Here is a 16922-nt window from a genome sequence, read left to right as displayed (position 1 = left end):
AGATTTATCAGGCAGAAGGCTACTCTAGTCTCCAGAAACTGTGTGCAAGATGATAATGACATGTGCAATACTCCACAAGATATGTGTCAAAACAAATGTGCCCTGGGATGAAGAGGAACAGCCCCCTGAACAAATGGATGATGGTGAGGAAGGTGAAACAGAAGGACGAGACATACACCACACTGCGGCAGGGATAAGCCGTCGCACACACATTGTCACACAATTCTACTCATGGGGTAGCAAATTTAAGTTTGTAACAATATGCAATATATTCACAATAAAAAATGTAAGTAGGAGCATCAACTTTGTGTCCATTTGCTTTGCAGGTCATATGATATAAATATATATGTGCAGATCAACATGAAACTGCCGCTGCATGCCAGTGCAAGCACTTTGGCTGTGACAAGCTGTGGCACTCGTGGAGCACAGGAATGCTACATTATCACATTGATATGTTGCATTGTTGTGTACTACCATGCAATTTTGCACAAATAGCTGACATGCAGTGGTTCATGCACACTTGCACCATGATCTAAGGATGTCTGTGTGGTGTGCCTAACATGCATAGCTGCCGAAAGTGGCACCACACATCACTCATTAAAACACAGGGGCTAAATAAAAAGCACCTTGCGTTTGGACATGTGAAAAGTGGTGCACCAGTCCCGCCATGGGCCTGAAAAGAAGCCAAATGGTTTCTCGCTGTGACATGGTAACAAATGTACCGCAGGTAGTGCCAATGATGCGTGTTGCAATGTCAGCCACCTGCTGTGCAAGTGCAACTTAAAAGTACCACTAACAAACCAAACTAAATTCCATAAGAATATGTACACATATCCCATCACGTACGAAAATGTTGGTGACAGAAAACAACACAACTCTACATTCAATCATGCAACATGTTGAGAAAGAATACACACATGTACTATATGTGACACATCCCTTGGACAACACCACATATATCCATCTATTCAGTAACATATCTGTGTTGAGTCACTCAGACCACAGAAAAGTGTTGCATCCAATCGTAAAGTGTCGCACAGACCCAAGCGTAAAGCATCTTCAAATCTGCCATCATTCACTCAGCCCCCCTGAAACGTGTCACACCCGACTGTAAAGTTTTGCAAATTCCCAAGCGTAAAGAATCTTCAAATCTGCCTTCATTCACTCAGCCCCCCCTCAAACGTGTCAAACCCGACCGTAAAGTGTTGCAAATTCCCAAGCGTAAAGCATCTACTAATCTGCCTTCACTCACTCAGACCTCATGAAACGTGTCGCACCCAACCGTAAAGTGTCGCAAATTCCCAAGCGTAAAGCATCTACAAATCTGCCTCTACTCACTCAGCCCCCCCCCGAAACGTGTCGCATCCACCCGTAAAGCATCGCAAATTTCCAAGCGTAAAGCATCTACAAATCTGCCTTCACTCACTCAGCCCCCCTGAAACGTGTTGCTTCTGCCCGTAAAGTGTTGCAAACTATAAAAAACGGGTAGCATCTGCACAAAGCGCGACGCAAAGTGAAAACCGTTACGCTCTGTAATAACAAATGCATTTTAACGCTTGATGCAAAACACAACTACCAGGAAACACGCAAAACAGAGAAACGTCCTGCATGCAGATGTGAAATGAACTGCTGTTGAGTCAAATAAACGACACATCATCTGAAACGTGACGCAAAACGTCAAAACGTGTCGCATCTAAGCAGGAAATGATGCAATGATTCTAGAATGTCCTAATCTAGGAAGTACACAGTTACTTTCACTTTCTCTTATTATCCCTAGGTGTGTGCTTGGTGGAGGAGGCTGTTGGCGATTGTGGAGCTTGAGAGTTGTCTATTGCAGTGTGTTTTGTGAGTCCTCTGTGTATTTTTAAGTTAATTGGTCTGTCTTGTGGCACTTGTCAGTCTTGTGTGTTTCATTAATAGTTGTATTTAGGGGTGTGTGTGTGTTTATAGGGGTAGCTATTTGTAGTGTTAATATACAGGTGGGGTAAATCATTTTTCTTTAGTTTATCTTCCTATAAGTTTCCTTTATAACTTTTTATAAGTTTCCTTTTTTTTTTTAAATACACAGACCTGAGCATGTCTGGCAGGTCTAAGAACCTGACCAACAGGGAGTTTGGTGGCCTCATATGGCTGATCTTTCATTACCTGCCAAGGATGATCAGCACAGGGGGCGGGTGAGCCAGGGCTACACAGCAGCTGAGCGCAAGCGGAGGTGGGGCCTGGTCCAGCAACATCTTGGCAGGATTTTTGACGTCCAGTGCACACCCCATCAAATTAAGCACCGCTGGCAGGACATCATCAACCGGGAGGCTGACTTGCTGGACCATCTTGGCCTGGATATTGGTGGGCCAACTGGTAAATAAATGTATATCAGTACTCATATTGTTTTTGTCTGAGGTGCACCGCTATGCCATATCTTGCTATGTCCATAATTTCAGATAGATTCATTGGTGTTGCAATGGTGTTGGAGAAAATACATATGACCTCAAGTAAAAAATGTATGTTGTGTGCTCTCAGACACATATATTGTAACCAATATATATGATGTTGACATAGAAATGGTATATTTTCACACACATAAGCACCAGTGCCAAAGGTGGAAATATTTATGTGATGCTTAAAACTATGGGGCTGATCTGTAAGAAACTAACGCAGCGCGGTGCTGCAAGTCATTTATCTGCGCATAGCAGCATTATCTTCGAAGTGCAGGCATGCAACATATTTTCCACATTATGTCGCATCTCTGTGCTAACCCCTGCGCTGGCACACAAACTGCTGCCATGTGCTGGCGCAGGCAACCTTGCACAAAGTGGGATGGCCTCATACTGGACGGTTGTTGCAGGCCCTTCCTAAAATTTTTATATTAATTGGTGATGCAGTTGGCAATGTTGTTGGCAAAGGTTGCGTTTTCCATGCTTGCTGTGAGTAACGTTACATCTGGTGCAAGGTTGTCGAGGATGATACAGATCTCCATGGATAGTCTTTGCAGGGTGGACACTGAGGAGGATGCATTCAGTTTGGTGTGTACGTAGTGTGTGCGCAGTTGGTGGTGAAGGCCTGGGGGCAATGTAGTCTGGATTACTGTCCATGGTTGTTGCTCTGTGTGTACAGGTAGTATTTTTGAGATTTTCCACTGGTACAGTGCATTGAAATTTATCTGAGTCATAGCTGATGGATTGTGGAGAACAATGAACTGTGGCGCTGGTTGTGTTTGTTATTTTTGACGGCTGCAGAGGGGCTTGGCTGTTGAGCAAATACTGTGCATGCCTGCTGTGTGGACAAGCATCAAACACCATAATATTGTGAATGGTTTACGGATGCGCAGCTGGAACTCTGGAATCGTCATGGTGGAGGCACTTTGGGTGAATCAGCATCAGGAACGGAGGGGGAAGCAGGCAGCCAAAAGAACCACAAGACATGTGCAAGAAACAATGCAAAAGTCACAGGCAAGGTCAAATCATTGTGCAATCAGGCAACAAGATAGAGTTTTACATGCTGCAAGCATGTAGAGAATCGAAGAAGTATTGTGAGTTCGCACATCACTGTGTACACATGTGCGTGCACAGACAAATATTTGGACCAGCCATCCTTACAGCATTCTGCAATTGTGGCTTTGTAAAGGCATGTCTGTTGAATCTCTCGAAGCACGTGCAAACTCACAGGAATGCCACACATGTTTGTTTCACACTCATGGAACAGTGATGTGGAATTTATCCAGCATTTACAGTGTCCAGGTGTGGGTGACAAAACATTGCTGTACTTAATGTAAAAGGAGTTACATGGTCTGGTGATTACATGCATGTGTCACGCTAACTAATATTTTTTCCCTAGAATGTACATATATCCAGATTTTTACATGATTGTACATCTGTTCATGTTTTTTAGGTGGACCACTGCCATATACACAGGGGGAGGTCGACACCTTTGAAGACCCCAACGCTACCAGTGAGTATCTAGAATCATTGATTGTGATGTTGGTGATGTGCAAGGATGGAAGCTAGACTCTGTATGTGAGCAACTATAGTATGATAACTACATCCAGCTGCAGTCTGAAATTTGCAAATGCTCTCAAAGTCCAAAGACCACGATGAAACACATTGTGAATGTTGTACTTCGTGGAGACATGTCAGGACACATCAAAAGCCATGACAGTGTCAGACAGGCCTTCGCTCTATCCACAATGCAAAATGGAGTGCCAATTACCACTTAGACTGGAGTAGCAGAAGCCAAGTGGGGACATCAGCATCATATGGCTGACATATGGAGAGGAAGGCATGCTGAACACAGTGCTCACTACATGTGTGCAGTGGTGCTGTGCCCAATCGTTGGACAGGGCGTTGTTCCTGGGTTGTAGTATGGGTGCAAGATCAGAGTCAGCTGGTCTGGGGAAGTACATGGGTTGCAATGCTTTTTTGCATTGATTCTACGTGATAACACAGAGAACTACCAAGCACAAACTGGCCGTGCTCAGTGTCCATCATTGGCATATGTCTCTTCACGTAAGTTATTAGTATCGGTTAAGGGTTTAGCTTAAGTTCAGGAAAAAGTGGCGATCAGGCATGTACGCTACAATTATAAGTTTAGACTGAGTATGTACGGTGCTGACAGGTCAGGGGGAACAAACCCAAATGAAACAACCCCTGCAAGTGTGTAGGTCAAGACCTGCCCAATCAATTTGAAACCAAGTCCTGTGCACACGTATCGGGATAATGGTTTAGGTGTACCAGGCAAATTCTAAACAAATTTCAAGCATTCTTTGTCTTTTAAATAAATTATGGAGGTCGACATCGAGTGTATCATAAGGACGGATTTCTTTATGTCAATCCAGATCAATACAGAGAGAGAAAACAAACCAGCCGACACGTGTTTTGCCACAACGTGGTACAATTGTGATTCTTCAGGGCTGGGAAGGACACAAAATAAAATAAAACAAAAGGATAATGTGGGCCATGTATATGGCACTGTTGCAGGGATTCTGCTGATACACAGAACTATGCGAAGAACCCCAGGACCTCAGTGAATTGTGGTGTACCAGAAACTCACCTCAGAACCCAGAACCCAGTATCCGGCTAGCATAAGTGTCCCATTCGTTATCCGAGATTTAGCTCGGCGGTCCCAATGTGTAGACAACCCAGAACAAGCGACTCAGTACATACTCAGGAATGGTGGGAATCGGAAATACCTGTTCGTATATTATTCTCACATCAGTCCACAACAATAATCAACAGAGACACGTTGTAAATAAAAAGGGGTTTATTTTTATAGACCACGTGTCCTAAGATGCAGTACTTTGGCTAATACAAGCAGACAAATGATTAATATCAAAACCAGCAACATAGTTACAATACCATAGAATATAAAAGGGGTGATCATATTATAATGACAGTGGATACTACCACCTTCCCTTTACTAAGAAGCTAATATTATTATTATGCTAATAGAAGGTCTCTTAGGCTTGAATAGGGGACCCCATACCTCAAAGATCAGCTTAGTGAAATCACATCACAGGAGCATCAGGAGACTTCTCGCAGGAAGGCTCGTCTTCGGTCTGAATAATAAACATGATGTCTGTGATACTAAAAGCACTAATTTTCAGGCATTTGCAGCTGCGCGTGTGTTATGGCTAAATAGTGGGCCGATCAACCTAGAGTGAAAAACATGCATTGTGTAATACCCCAGACTGTTTGTCACACCATGTACAGACCAAGGTCGCTGCGCAGAGCTTGGGATAGTAACAACAGATCGCGCTTGTGTGAAGCAAGTCTCGAGTCAACAGTCTGTTTTAAGAAATAACATGTAAACGTAGTGCCGTGTGCAAAAGCAAAAAGATGGCTTTCTAGCATCTAACGTGGTTATGCTAACTTAACAATGCCTGTACGTATTCAGAGAGAACTCACTACACGCCCCCTTGATCGAAGCACTATTTAGTAGGCAAGAAAAGAGAGAACGCAGAGTTCAGTTTCGTCAGAGCAGAACAAGGCGTAACCAATTCAAAGGTTCAGAATGAGTTAAAGTCTGAAACGAAAAAAATTGAAAAGCAACAGGGGAAACTGTGGAGTCCGGAAAAAAAAATATAATCAATTAAAAAAAAAACTCAAAACAACCATCAGGGAGAAAATAAAAAAGTGTATATGCCGCGGCAGGGTGCTGTCCAGGAGCGACAGGCGCCAAGGACGATAGTTCAGTCAATCCATGAATGTATAGGCAGCATATGTGGCAACCGCTTCCAACAAAAAATCATTTGCAGGGCCAGCGAAAGTCTCAGCCATCCAATCCATCAACGAGAAGGAACACACGTGTTCTTCAATCAGCGGAGCTTCCAGCACGATCAGAGGGCACCCGGAATGTTCCTCCAAATAGCTCATAGCCAAGAAGTTGTAGGCAGCTGTAGAGATGTCCCAATTACCCAGGATCCCATGTGCTGCTCCACAAGCCATTATCCGGACACCAGAACAGGTCAACTCGTGAGACACTAAGGGCCTCATTAGTCGACCGAAATCCGGCACCGGAGACACCAGGCTGGTCAAGCACAAATCCAAAGGCCATTCAAAGGGGCAATCCAGGCAGTGTAGCACAGGCTGTACGCAGGTGAAGTAGCAATACCGGAAGGACAATCCATATGCCAGGCTTAATGTCGCCAATGGCAGAGTTCCATAAAAGTCAAGCATCCTATCCCGAAGAAGCTGCAGGCGGGACAGGTGCACGAGTGGCACAGATGGAGCAGCCATTTCGTAGTATGAAAAGGAAAAGCAGCACACCTGCCACTAGCGCCAGAAGTAGCGGAACACCTCCAAAGATGCTCGAGAAAAGGGAATGAAAAAAGCCCGGAACCACACCAAAAATAGTTTGGAAAGAGGTCACGAGACCCGAGCCCACAAGTTTAAAAAAATGAGCCAGGCCGGTCGTGGACGAGGCATTGAAAATAGTTTGGATCAAAGAGCCGAAATGTAGGGGGAGGTCAGTATTCAGAAGCGCCTGTACCTCTGTGCGCGTATTAGCAACGTGAAGGTCGAATGTTTCACGAGAGGAAGTCAAAGACACCTCTTTTTGGGACAATAAGGCTCTTATTCTGCTCAACTTGTTGAACTCTGCTTTCAAGGTTGGAATCGAAGGCCAGATGGAAGCATCCAGCCGCCCATGCGGGGGTGGAAAGAGAACATTATTGCAGCAGACCACTTTCTGCGAGACAGTTACAATATACGGGATTCCCACTAACATCCCACAGCAAGCTTCACTATTCAAAATCAAATAACTACCGTTAGCAAGCAGTGTGAAAGAAGGCGTAATCACAGGCACTGGGACACCCCGTAGGACGCATGCTAAATTCGGTGCTTGTACATTGCATGCGCCGTGTAATTGAATGTGCCTACATACCAAGGAATGGTCAGGTGACGTGGTACATTCCTCGCCTTTCAAATAAACCTCAGTCCCGTCCCTAGTACATCTATACGTAAAGGGGAGGGACCAAACCTCATGTATGAAAGCGGTGCCCAGCGGTTCATATCTACCCAAAGCATAATGTTTCATACAAGAAGTGAACTTAAAAAGCGCAAAAGGGAGAGTTATCAATCCGTGGACTAACCACGTAGCTGAATTGATCTCCGCTACAGAAAAAGGCAACGGTTCTAATTTTTCAATATGTAACAATGAATATGTAGCATCCTTCATGGACATAAATCGCTGCTTGTCAGTAAGGTTAAAGGGAAGAAATAACGATGTAGTGTTAAGATAGTCCCAAGGGACTCTCCCCGCCTTTAACGTCTGCAATGTCCATGCAAACTGCATAACAGAACGTAACTGGTTTTGACCATGATATAACACAGACATATCATCATGCACAATATCAACCACAGAAGAAACAATATTATCTAATGTATAAATCCTAGAAGAGAGAGTGCTAATGCTATTATCGATAACAGCTAAAACCTTCTCCATGTTTGCTTGGTCAATAGCTCTCAACCTGGAAGCTGCCTCAATCAGCGACAACTTCCAGACTTCGTTGTAAATAGCATACGCCCACCTTTTTGTTCTGCCACCCACAGGACCCTTAACAAAATCATTCAAATCTATTTTGTCATGTAATTGTGATAAATGATCTTTGACAGATGCCAAAGTGGAATGTCGCAGCCAAGATTGACATAACTTTCCCACAGAGTATGTAGTTACAGTATGTGACGACTCAAACCGAGGGTCTACGCGTTCCTGAGTATACCCCGGTTTCAGCCCCAGAAAACGTCGTTGACAGATATCTGAACTGCTTTGCCAAATTAACCAACCCTCACTATTAACTTTCGAAATATTGAAAGATGTATTTGAAACTAAGGATTGCAAAGCAGCAAGGGACAGATCTGTGTGGTTATCCCAATTGGGATAAGCGCCCAGATCTGGCACAGAAGGTGACTTTAATTGTTTAGAAGTAGCCAATCCAAAACAGGTGGTTTGGAAGATGGATGAATTTAAAAATAAAATATGATTTGGTATAAGACAGGCACGATGTAAAGCCTCTGTACCCTGTACCTGCCACGGCTTGGAACCCCAAACCGACTTTAGATCAATAGTAGCCTTCCATACATCATAACCTTTGATTGACAACTCGTCCATAAAGGACTTAGAATAAAGTAACTTCGTGTGTGTCAGTCTAACCTTTGCGGCAGACTCAGGCAGCACCTTAAAATAAAACGCTGCCGGGTTGGAAACACTGAAATCGGTAAAATATGAATACTTGTTAACTAGTGTTTGTGAACTTCCGAATTCGGGAGTAGGACAGTGTTCCCATTGGGTAAAATTTACAAAATTTCTAAATGTATTTGCTTTATGCAGGAAATGATTGCCATAATGTTGAAAACAATACTGTTCCGCATAATTAGCCGCATTTTCGTATAAATCTTCAGCATCAAAAGCGGCATAATATTTCAAATCAGAAAACAGTGATTCAATGGCGTGTACATCCCAATCATCAGAACGTATGTTCTGCCTAACCACATCACCCATAGAAACACGAAATACATTAGGTACATTAATGACCTCTGTAGGCCCATGAATTTGGAATTTAACAGCATCCCATGCGATTCCATCCAAGACGGGCCAGGCAGTAATATTCACAAAAGTCTGGTCCCTCTTCATGATGTGGGACGAGGAGTGGGGGGGCCAAAGTTCCATTGATAAGTCTAATTGTCGATCTCTCACTCAGATAGTGGCCATCCACAAGACGGAAAAAAACTATTACAAATCCAATGGACATAAACAAAAAAACACTGAAAAGCAACAGCCAAATGTATGTCCAAGGGGCAATCAAAAAATGTCTCTTAAACCAGCTGAAAAAAACTGCAATGTTCGATGGGGGGCTTGAGGGCAATGAGTCAGTGTCAAAGGAGAAACGGGACTGTCCAAGCGCCGTAGATTGTAAAACAGGTGAGGGACCACGTGTAGGATAAGCATACTCAGTCTCTTCGGGCAAACCACCAGCCGATGGTATCAACAAGGGATCAGTAACCGATTGCATCTCGATGGCAACATCAGGCAAGGTGTTAGAAGCAAGAGTCAACATTGAATTTCTTTGCATCGTCTGGCATGAAACTGCTGGAGTCACACTAAGAAGTATCGGCCACTCGCTGAAGTTTGACATTGTCAATAGAGATGTACCTGTTTTCTTTGCGACCAGGAAGTGGAGGTAAAATGACTGTCCTTGTACCCTGCACTCCAAGCACTGGAACTGGTGCACGATAAGAGGGGCCGAACTCCTTCTTGTTCTCCACCTTCTCACGGACCAGATCACCAACTCGGGGTAGCCAGCCGACTACCGGAATCTGAACTTCAGCTTCAGATGTGGAGGGCATGTGTTCCTTCGATAGAGTGTCTCTGGCTTCTTGCAGAGTCTGTAAAACAGCACAGTGATCATCTACGTCAAAGGGTGCGGTCGACGCCGCCATGTCTAGACCATCAAGGTCTGGTACAAACATTCTGATTCCGAAGAGCATCATGTACGGGGTCCGCCAACCCAGAGACCTTCTAGGGAGATTATTAAGTGCACGTTGAACGTTATACAAATGGGCTAGCCAGTTCCGGCCTGTGCCTAAAACACGGGCGGTCAATGATTGCTTTAAGTCACGGTTCATTCGCTCCACCACACTATTACCCTCAGGCCGGTAGGGGGACGAAAATTTGACTAGGACCCCCAAATTTCTCATAGCCTCCTTGTAAGCCTTAGAGGCAAACGCAGGGCCCTGATCAGAATGGAAGGTACCACACGCAAAAGTTCCCACAAAGACACGCAAATCTCTGATGACAGTCCGCGAGTCAGCACTCCTTTGTGGCCATACCCACAGAAAACGTGTGCACGAATCCACTGCAACCAAGATGTACTTGTACGCAGTATCAGAAGAAAAAGGACCGCAGTGATCCAAATAAACACAACCAAATGGTTTATTGGATATGTACAACTGTGTTTGTGATGGGCGCGCAACAGTAGAAGGTTTAATCTGTTGGCAAATGTCACAATCGAGAACATAAGCGCGCGCTTGTTTATATAAACCGAACCACCAGTAACGTTGTTGTAGCAGAGATATAGTGGCTGACACTCCGGCGTGGGCTGACGCCAACCCCTCATGAGCAGCCAGAATCAGTGCGGGTCTGCAGTCCGCGTTGGGAATAATTCTGTCACCAACGTCGTTAATCCTCACTAATGGGACATTGTCAGGACTTAAATGGTAAATGTAACGAGAAGGAAAACCCTTCGGGTAATCGCCTCCCTTTTCTGTAGCAGCAATAGCTGCCAAGATGTCATCATCAATCTTACTCTTTGATCTGGTTACTGCTGCCACTAAGTATGTAGCCACTGCTGTTTTTGCTGCCTCGTCAGCCAAGCCGTTGCCGACAGCATGGACACCAAGTCGTTGGTGACCAAGAGTGTGAATTACATTCACGAGTGGGAGACGTTCTTTAAAGTCTGCCACTCGAACCCAAAGCGTTTTATGCTTAATTGTGCCACCTTTTGTGTCTCGATAATCATTCTGAGACCAGAAGTGTAAATTGTCATTATAGGACTGGACACAGTAGAAAGAATCACTCACAATTAGAGTAGTGACTCGGGGATCGGCAAACTCCAGTGCAAGCACTAGAGCCCGAAGCTCCGCCAATTGCGCGGTACAATCGCCCAATGACTGCGTATGCACTGCATCAGATTGGAATTCACCATTTACGAAAGTACCTACGACAATTGCGCAAGCCGCTGAGTAGGCGTGCTTTGATCCAATTGCGGGCTGCGCAGACCCGTCAGTGTATATGACACAATGGTATTCTTCGAGCGGGCGCAAAGACAGAGGAGCCGGATGAACGAATTCATACTGCAAGAACTCTTGAGTCTGTAATGAGGCATCAAAGATGTAGGTGACGTCTGGCGACGTCAGTGTTGTGGCCCATTGTATCCACCGAGGATGCAAAGCTTTAGAATTTGGTACACTTGCCTTTGTCACCGCTTCTAAGGCGGGATAGGGTGTTACAACCAGAATCTGTTTCCCATGTGACAGTGCGCGTTCTTTAAGGATCGCCATCTGTACAGCAGTCAGAACTTTTTCGACCGCGGAAAAACGTAATTCAGCAGAGGTGTACAAGTGGGATTTGTACGCAATGGGGACTGTATCGCCCTCATTAAACGTCAAATACGTGAAACCCACGGCGCCTGGCACTATTCTTATTACCAGGTTGGTGCGGTTATCACGTGTCAGCAAATATTGTGAAGCAAGAAGGTCAGCCTGTAAAGACTGTAAAATTTTAGAATGTTCCAGCTGCCAGCTAGACTTCGAAAATGTGGGTTGTACCAAGGCGTAAAGCGGCTTGATACGCTGGGCATAATCAGGAATGTACGTACGGCCGAAATTCAGAAAGCCCAGTAGAGATTGTAATTTCTTTAGTGTCGTTGGCGCACTCAAGCATGCGCACTTCTCCAGAAAGTGGGGAGCTAACCCCTTTCCTTCATTATTGAGCTCGTAGCCCAAAAACAACACTGTATATTCCGCGATCTGAGACTTCGCAAAATTGAATTTGTAGCCATAGTCAGCAAAACTCACTACAATATTGTCGACTCGAGACAGATGCGGCAACAGCTCGTCATCCGTGAGGTAGATATCGTCAACATAGGAGTATGCCTCGGGGTCTATTCTTTCTAAGAGGGAAACCACGCGAGCGGAAAAGACGCCAGGGCTATTTTTGTAGCCCATGGCTAATCTCGTAAACTGTTTTTGTTTACCGCCCGAAGTAAACGCTGTCCACTGGCTACTCAGTGTGGACAGGTTATGGCTAAAAAAGCCATTGGAAATGTCAAGTGTCGTTTTAAATCGTTTACGCACGAGACTGTCGACTAGAGCCGAGCTATGTGTATTTTGTACCGCGCAGGTCCGGCAATGGGAGTTTAGGTGCCGGTAATCCAAAACTAAACGGTACGAGCCGTCAGGCTTCGTCACAGTGAATAAAGGGTTATTCATAGGGGACACACATGTTTCAATTACACCCTGATATTCCAATTGTTCAAGGATCGCCGCGACGTGAGGTCTAGCCTCACGACGCATGGGATATTGGGGCTGAGGCTGGGGCATAGACCGCAATGGAATCTCATGGCAGGGGGACAACCGGTCCCAACCCACCTGAGTACGATATACCGCTGGCGCAAGCGCCAGCGCCCACTCACCAGCGTACATTTCAGCTTGGTCCTTAGGCACCGTGTGCGCAAAGGACGGGAGGATTTTCTCCTCCCCTCTAGGAGCTTCCAAAATGAAGGCCGGGGGCCAATCTGCCTCCGCTAGGAGGATATCATAGGTGGTGGTCAGATTATCCCAAAAAATCCCTTTTATAGTACGTTGTATGTCACCCTCTATTAATAAGACTATTTCAAAAAGTCTATCAGGGGGAGCCACTCTGGTGTCAGCTGTTTCAACAGTAACCAATACATCAGTTGCTGTCGCCGCCAGAAATGGACGCAGAGCTTGACGGACTATGGTAATTTCCGCCGCGCTGTCTAGTAGCGTCAGCGCCCATGTCCGGTTCTGAAGCTGTGTCCGCACTATCTGAGGCATATTTTGCCGTCAGAGCCGCCACTTTCTTCTTCTGAAACGGGGGTCTTTGTCGAGCAAACTCGTCCTGCTTGCCTTTACCCTCAGTCTGTCGGGGTTGGTCACGCTGTTGTGGAGCACCCCGACCTTTGCCACCGCCTCCGCCACCAGACTGTGTAGCCGATGTTTCCTGTGAAGAACGAGGAGAGCGCGGTTCAGAAACCTGAAATCTATCAGGAGACTTAATAGTAGCACGATCTCGCAGATCATAAGTGCGTTCACTACTTGACTGTACGGGAGAGGCAGGCCGAGAGCCCTGTTTCTGCTGCTGCTTGCCCTGTTGTTTAAACGGCCACTTTTGTTTTGGAAAAAAGGGACGTTCATCCTTACCAGAAGTTCCTGCCTTACCCTGCTGCTTAGAATCGGGATTCTTGATCACAGGCTTAACTCCTAAAGAGCTACGACCCAAATCACGATATGCTTCTGCGATTATTTTAGCAAATTCCTGCGGCTTGTCCTCTTCAGCAACCTTCTTCAGTTCATTACGAACCTGAAAGTGCAACGCATCACCCTTAAGGTTTCCCATTATCATGGTAGCCACCAGGCCAAAATCTCCGAGGAGCCGCATCCCCAATTCTATCGCAGACTCCGCTCCATGGTCCTCTTGAACCTGTTTAATGATGGAGGGCAGCTGTAACATAGACGGAGTGCCGAAGCACTGCGCGTACGTCGCAGCAAAAATCTTACCCCAGGAAACACAGTCATCTATATGGGGAACTAAGTCTTTAGGCAAACTAATGGTGAGGATCCTGTGTTTTTCCACAGGAGTTGTATGCGGATAAACCGCAATATTAATTGCCATAAGGACAAGCTACACTTCAAGTATTCAGTAGCACAAGGGTTCAATAACCTTTTTAATAATCAAGCTTGAAGGAACCTATATCAATAGAACTAGGTAGGTTTGAAATCCGTCAGACTTGTTATCCGGAAACAAGAATGAGGGTGCTGTGGACTAAATGTAAGCACTACTAAGGCGTTTCAACTCATAGACCAAACGTTAGGTGCGCCATGTTGCAGGGATTCTGCTGATACACAGAACTATGCGAAGAACCCCAGGACCTCAGTGAATTGTGGTGTACCAGAAACTCACCTCAGAACCCAGAACCCAGTATCCGGCTAGCATAAGTGTCCCATTCGTTATCCGAGATTTAGCTCGGCGGTCCCAATGTGTAGACAACCCAGAACAAGCGACTCAGTACATACTCAGGAATGGTGGGAATCGGAAATACCTGTTCGTATATTATTCTCACATCAGTCCACAACAATAATCAACAGAGACACGTTGTAAATAAAAAGGGGTTTATTTTTATAGACCACGTGTCCTAAGATGCAGTACTTTGGCTAATACAAGCAGACAAATGATTAATATCAAAACCAGCAACATAGTTACAATACCATAGAATATAAAAGGGGTGATCATATTATAATGACAGTGGATACTACCACCTTCCCTTTACTAAGAAGCTAATATTATTATTATGCTAATAGAAGGTCTCTTAGGCTTGAATAGGGGACCCCATACCTCAAAGATCAGCTTAGTGAAATCACATCACAGGAGCATCAGGAGACTTCTCGCAGGAAGGCTCGTCTTCGGTCTGAATAATAAACATGATGTCTGTGATACTAAAAGCACTAATTTTCAGGCATTTGCAGCTGCGCGTGTGTTATGGCTAAATAGTGGGCCGATCAACCTAGAGTGAAAAACATGCATTGTGTAATACCCCAGACTGTTTGTCACACCATGTACAGACCAAGGTCGCTGCGCAGAGCTTGGGATAGTAACAACAGATCGCGCTTGTGTGAAGCAAGTCTCGAGTCAACAGTCTGTTTTAAGAAATAACATGTAAACGTAGTGCCGTGTGCAAAAGCAAAAAGATGGCTTTCTAGCATCTAACGTGGTTATGCTAACTTAACAATGCCTGTACGTATTCAGAGAGAACTCACTACAGCACTAGGTAGAAAGAAATTAATGTATAGGATTACTATGCAGTGTTTATCGGAAAGTGAAAACCCCGAGAACATGTGGAGACCCTATGTATGTGAAAAGTACATGGATTAAGTGACTTCACACTGCACATAGACCCCAAAGGTAGTGAGGTGGTAGTGTTGACAAATGGATGAAAACAAGGAAAACACGAAGACAAAATATTGATCGGCTCATATTCAAATGTTTACACATCGTGGCATAGGCGTACCCGCCGTCGCCACTTCATTTACCACAGTCCTTTGGGGCAACTTGCTGGTGTGACGAGCAGTGTGCGACCAATTTGTGTACAAATCATATTCAAATGTTAATCTAAGGGACGAAAGATATTTTTAAATAATAAACAACCAACATTGATGCTGCTCTCCCGAATGTTGTTTTAAGAGAAGAACAAAAAATTATAACAAACCGACACAGCTTAGGCCTAGAAAAACATAGGTCTAACATTTAGACAGACGATTCGTGAGTTTGTGAGGCAAAATTTCCCTTTGCTGCGTACGGTCATATCCTTGGACTTTCCCTTAATACACCTCCCTCTTTTTTCTGCCCTGTTCCTTCAGATTCCAGAATCTTTGTGAAAAACATACAGGTAGATCACACTTTCTTTCCTCTTTTCATACATTTCTTCTGCCATCATTACGTTTCTTTTCTCCATGTACCCATTGGGCATATACGCAATTTAAACATTTGTTTTATACTGTTCTTGATGAAAATTGTGTATATTTTCTATTTCTTTCTTTCATTATGTAATTCCTTCAGACACGCATTATATGACGAGTACTTTGGGGACCATTAGCTCTACAGCTTAGGTGTTTTTTACGCGATATTGTTTATTGTTTGGTGTTTCCTTTGAAGGTTTTGAGATTTTTACGCCGCAGTATACACAATGACACATTATATCACGTTTGCCTCACAAACATTACGAATCGTCTGTCTAAATGTTAGACCTATGTTTTTCTAGGCCTAAGCTGTGTCGGTTTGTTATAATTTTTTGTTCTTCTCGTAGAACAACATTCGGGAGAGCAGCATCAATGTTGGTTGTTTATTATTTAAAAATATCTTTCTTCCCTTAGATTAACATTTGAATATGGCCCGATCAATATTTTTTCTTCGTGTTTTCCTTGTTTCCATCCATTTGTCCACACTACCACCTCACTACCTTTGGGGTCTCTGCAGTGTGAAGTCACTTAATCCATGTACTTTTCACATACATAGGGTCTCCACATGTTCTCGGGGTTTTCACTTTCCGATAAACACTGCATAGTAATCCTATACATTAATTTCTTTCTACCTAGTGCCATATACATGGCCCACATTATCCTTTTGTTTTATTTTATTTTGTTTTGTGTCCTTCCCAGCCCTGAAGAATCACAATTGTACCATGTTGTGACGAAACACGTGTCGGCTGGTTTGTTTTCTCTCTCTGTATTGATCTGGATTGACAAAAAAAAATCCGTGCTTATGATACACTCGATGTCAACCTCCATAATTTCAAAGACAAAGAATGCTTGAAATTTGTTTAGAATTTGCCTGGTACACCTAAACCATTATCCCGATAAGAGTGTGCACAGGACTTGGTTTCTCTTCACGTAATTGACATTTTAATTGTGAACACGTTTAGTTTTGTGACTGATTTATGTCATCCCCCCCTTCAAATGTCTGATGTATCATACTAGGAATACATAAACAATTATGTACTTTCAACTGACCATACTCACTTGTTTGCAAATTAACCATAGGAATAGCAGTCTGCCTTATGTATTTGGATGGGGTCATCCTTGTGGTGTGTCAATGACAATATCAAATTGTAATATATACAAATGACCCATAGATAT

General features: G+C 44.2%; 1 long non-coding RNA gene across 1 annotated transcript in view; it reads left to right on the top strand.

Moving 5' to 3' along the window:
• LOC146858181 (uncharacterized) overlaps positions 1-16922 on the top strand; it is a 39375-nt gene that overhangs the window by 20141 nt on the left and 2312 nt on the right. Inside the window, exon 2 of the long non-coding RNA XR_014979664.1 lies at positions 3886-3945. This is a non-coding gene — a long non-coding RNA (uncharacterized LOC146858181). The remainder of the gene's footprint in view (positions 1-3885; positions 3946-16922) is intronic.

This window comes from Triturus cristatus, chromosome 3_2 (genome assembly GCF_964204655.1).
Source record: "Triturus cristatus chromosome 3_2, aTriCri1.1, whole genome shotgun sequence".
Lineage (NCBI taxonomy): Eukaryota > Metazoa > Chordata > Amphibia > Caudata > Salamandridae > Triturus > Triturus cristatus.
This window is presented reverse-complemented; position numbering and strand designations above follow the sequence as displayed.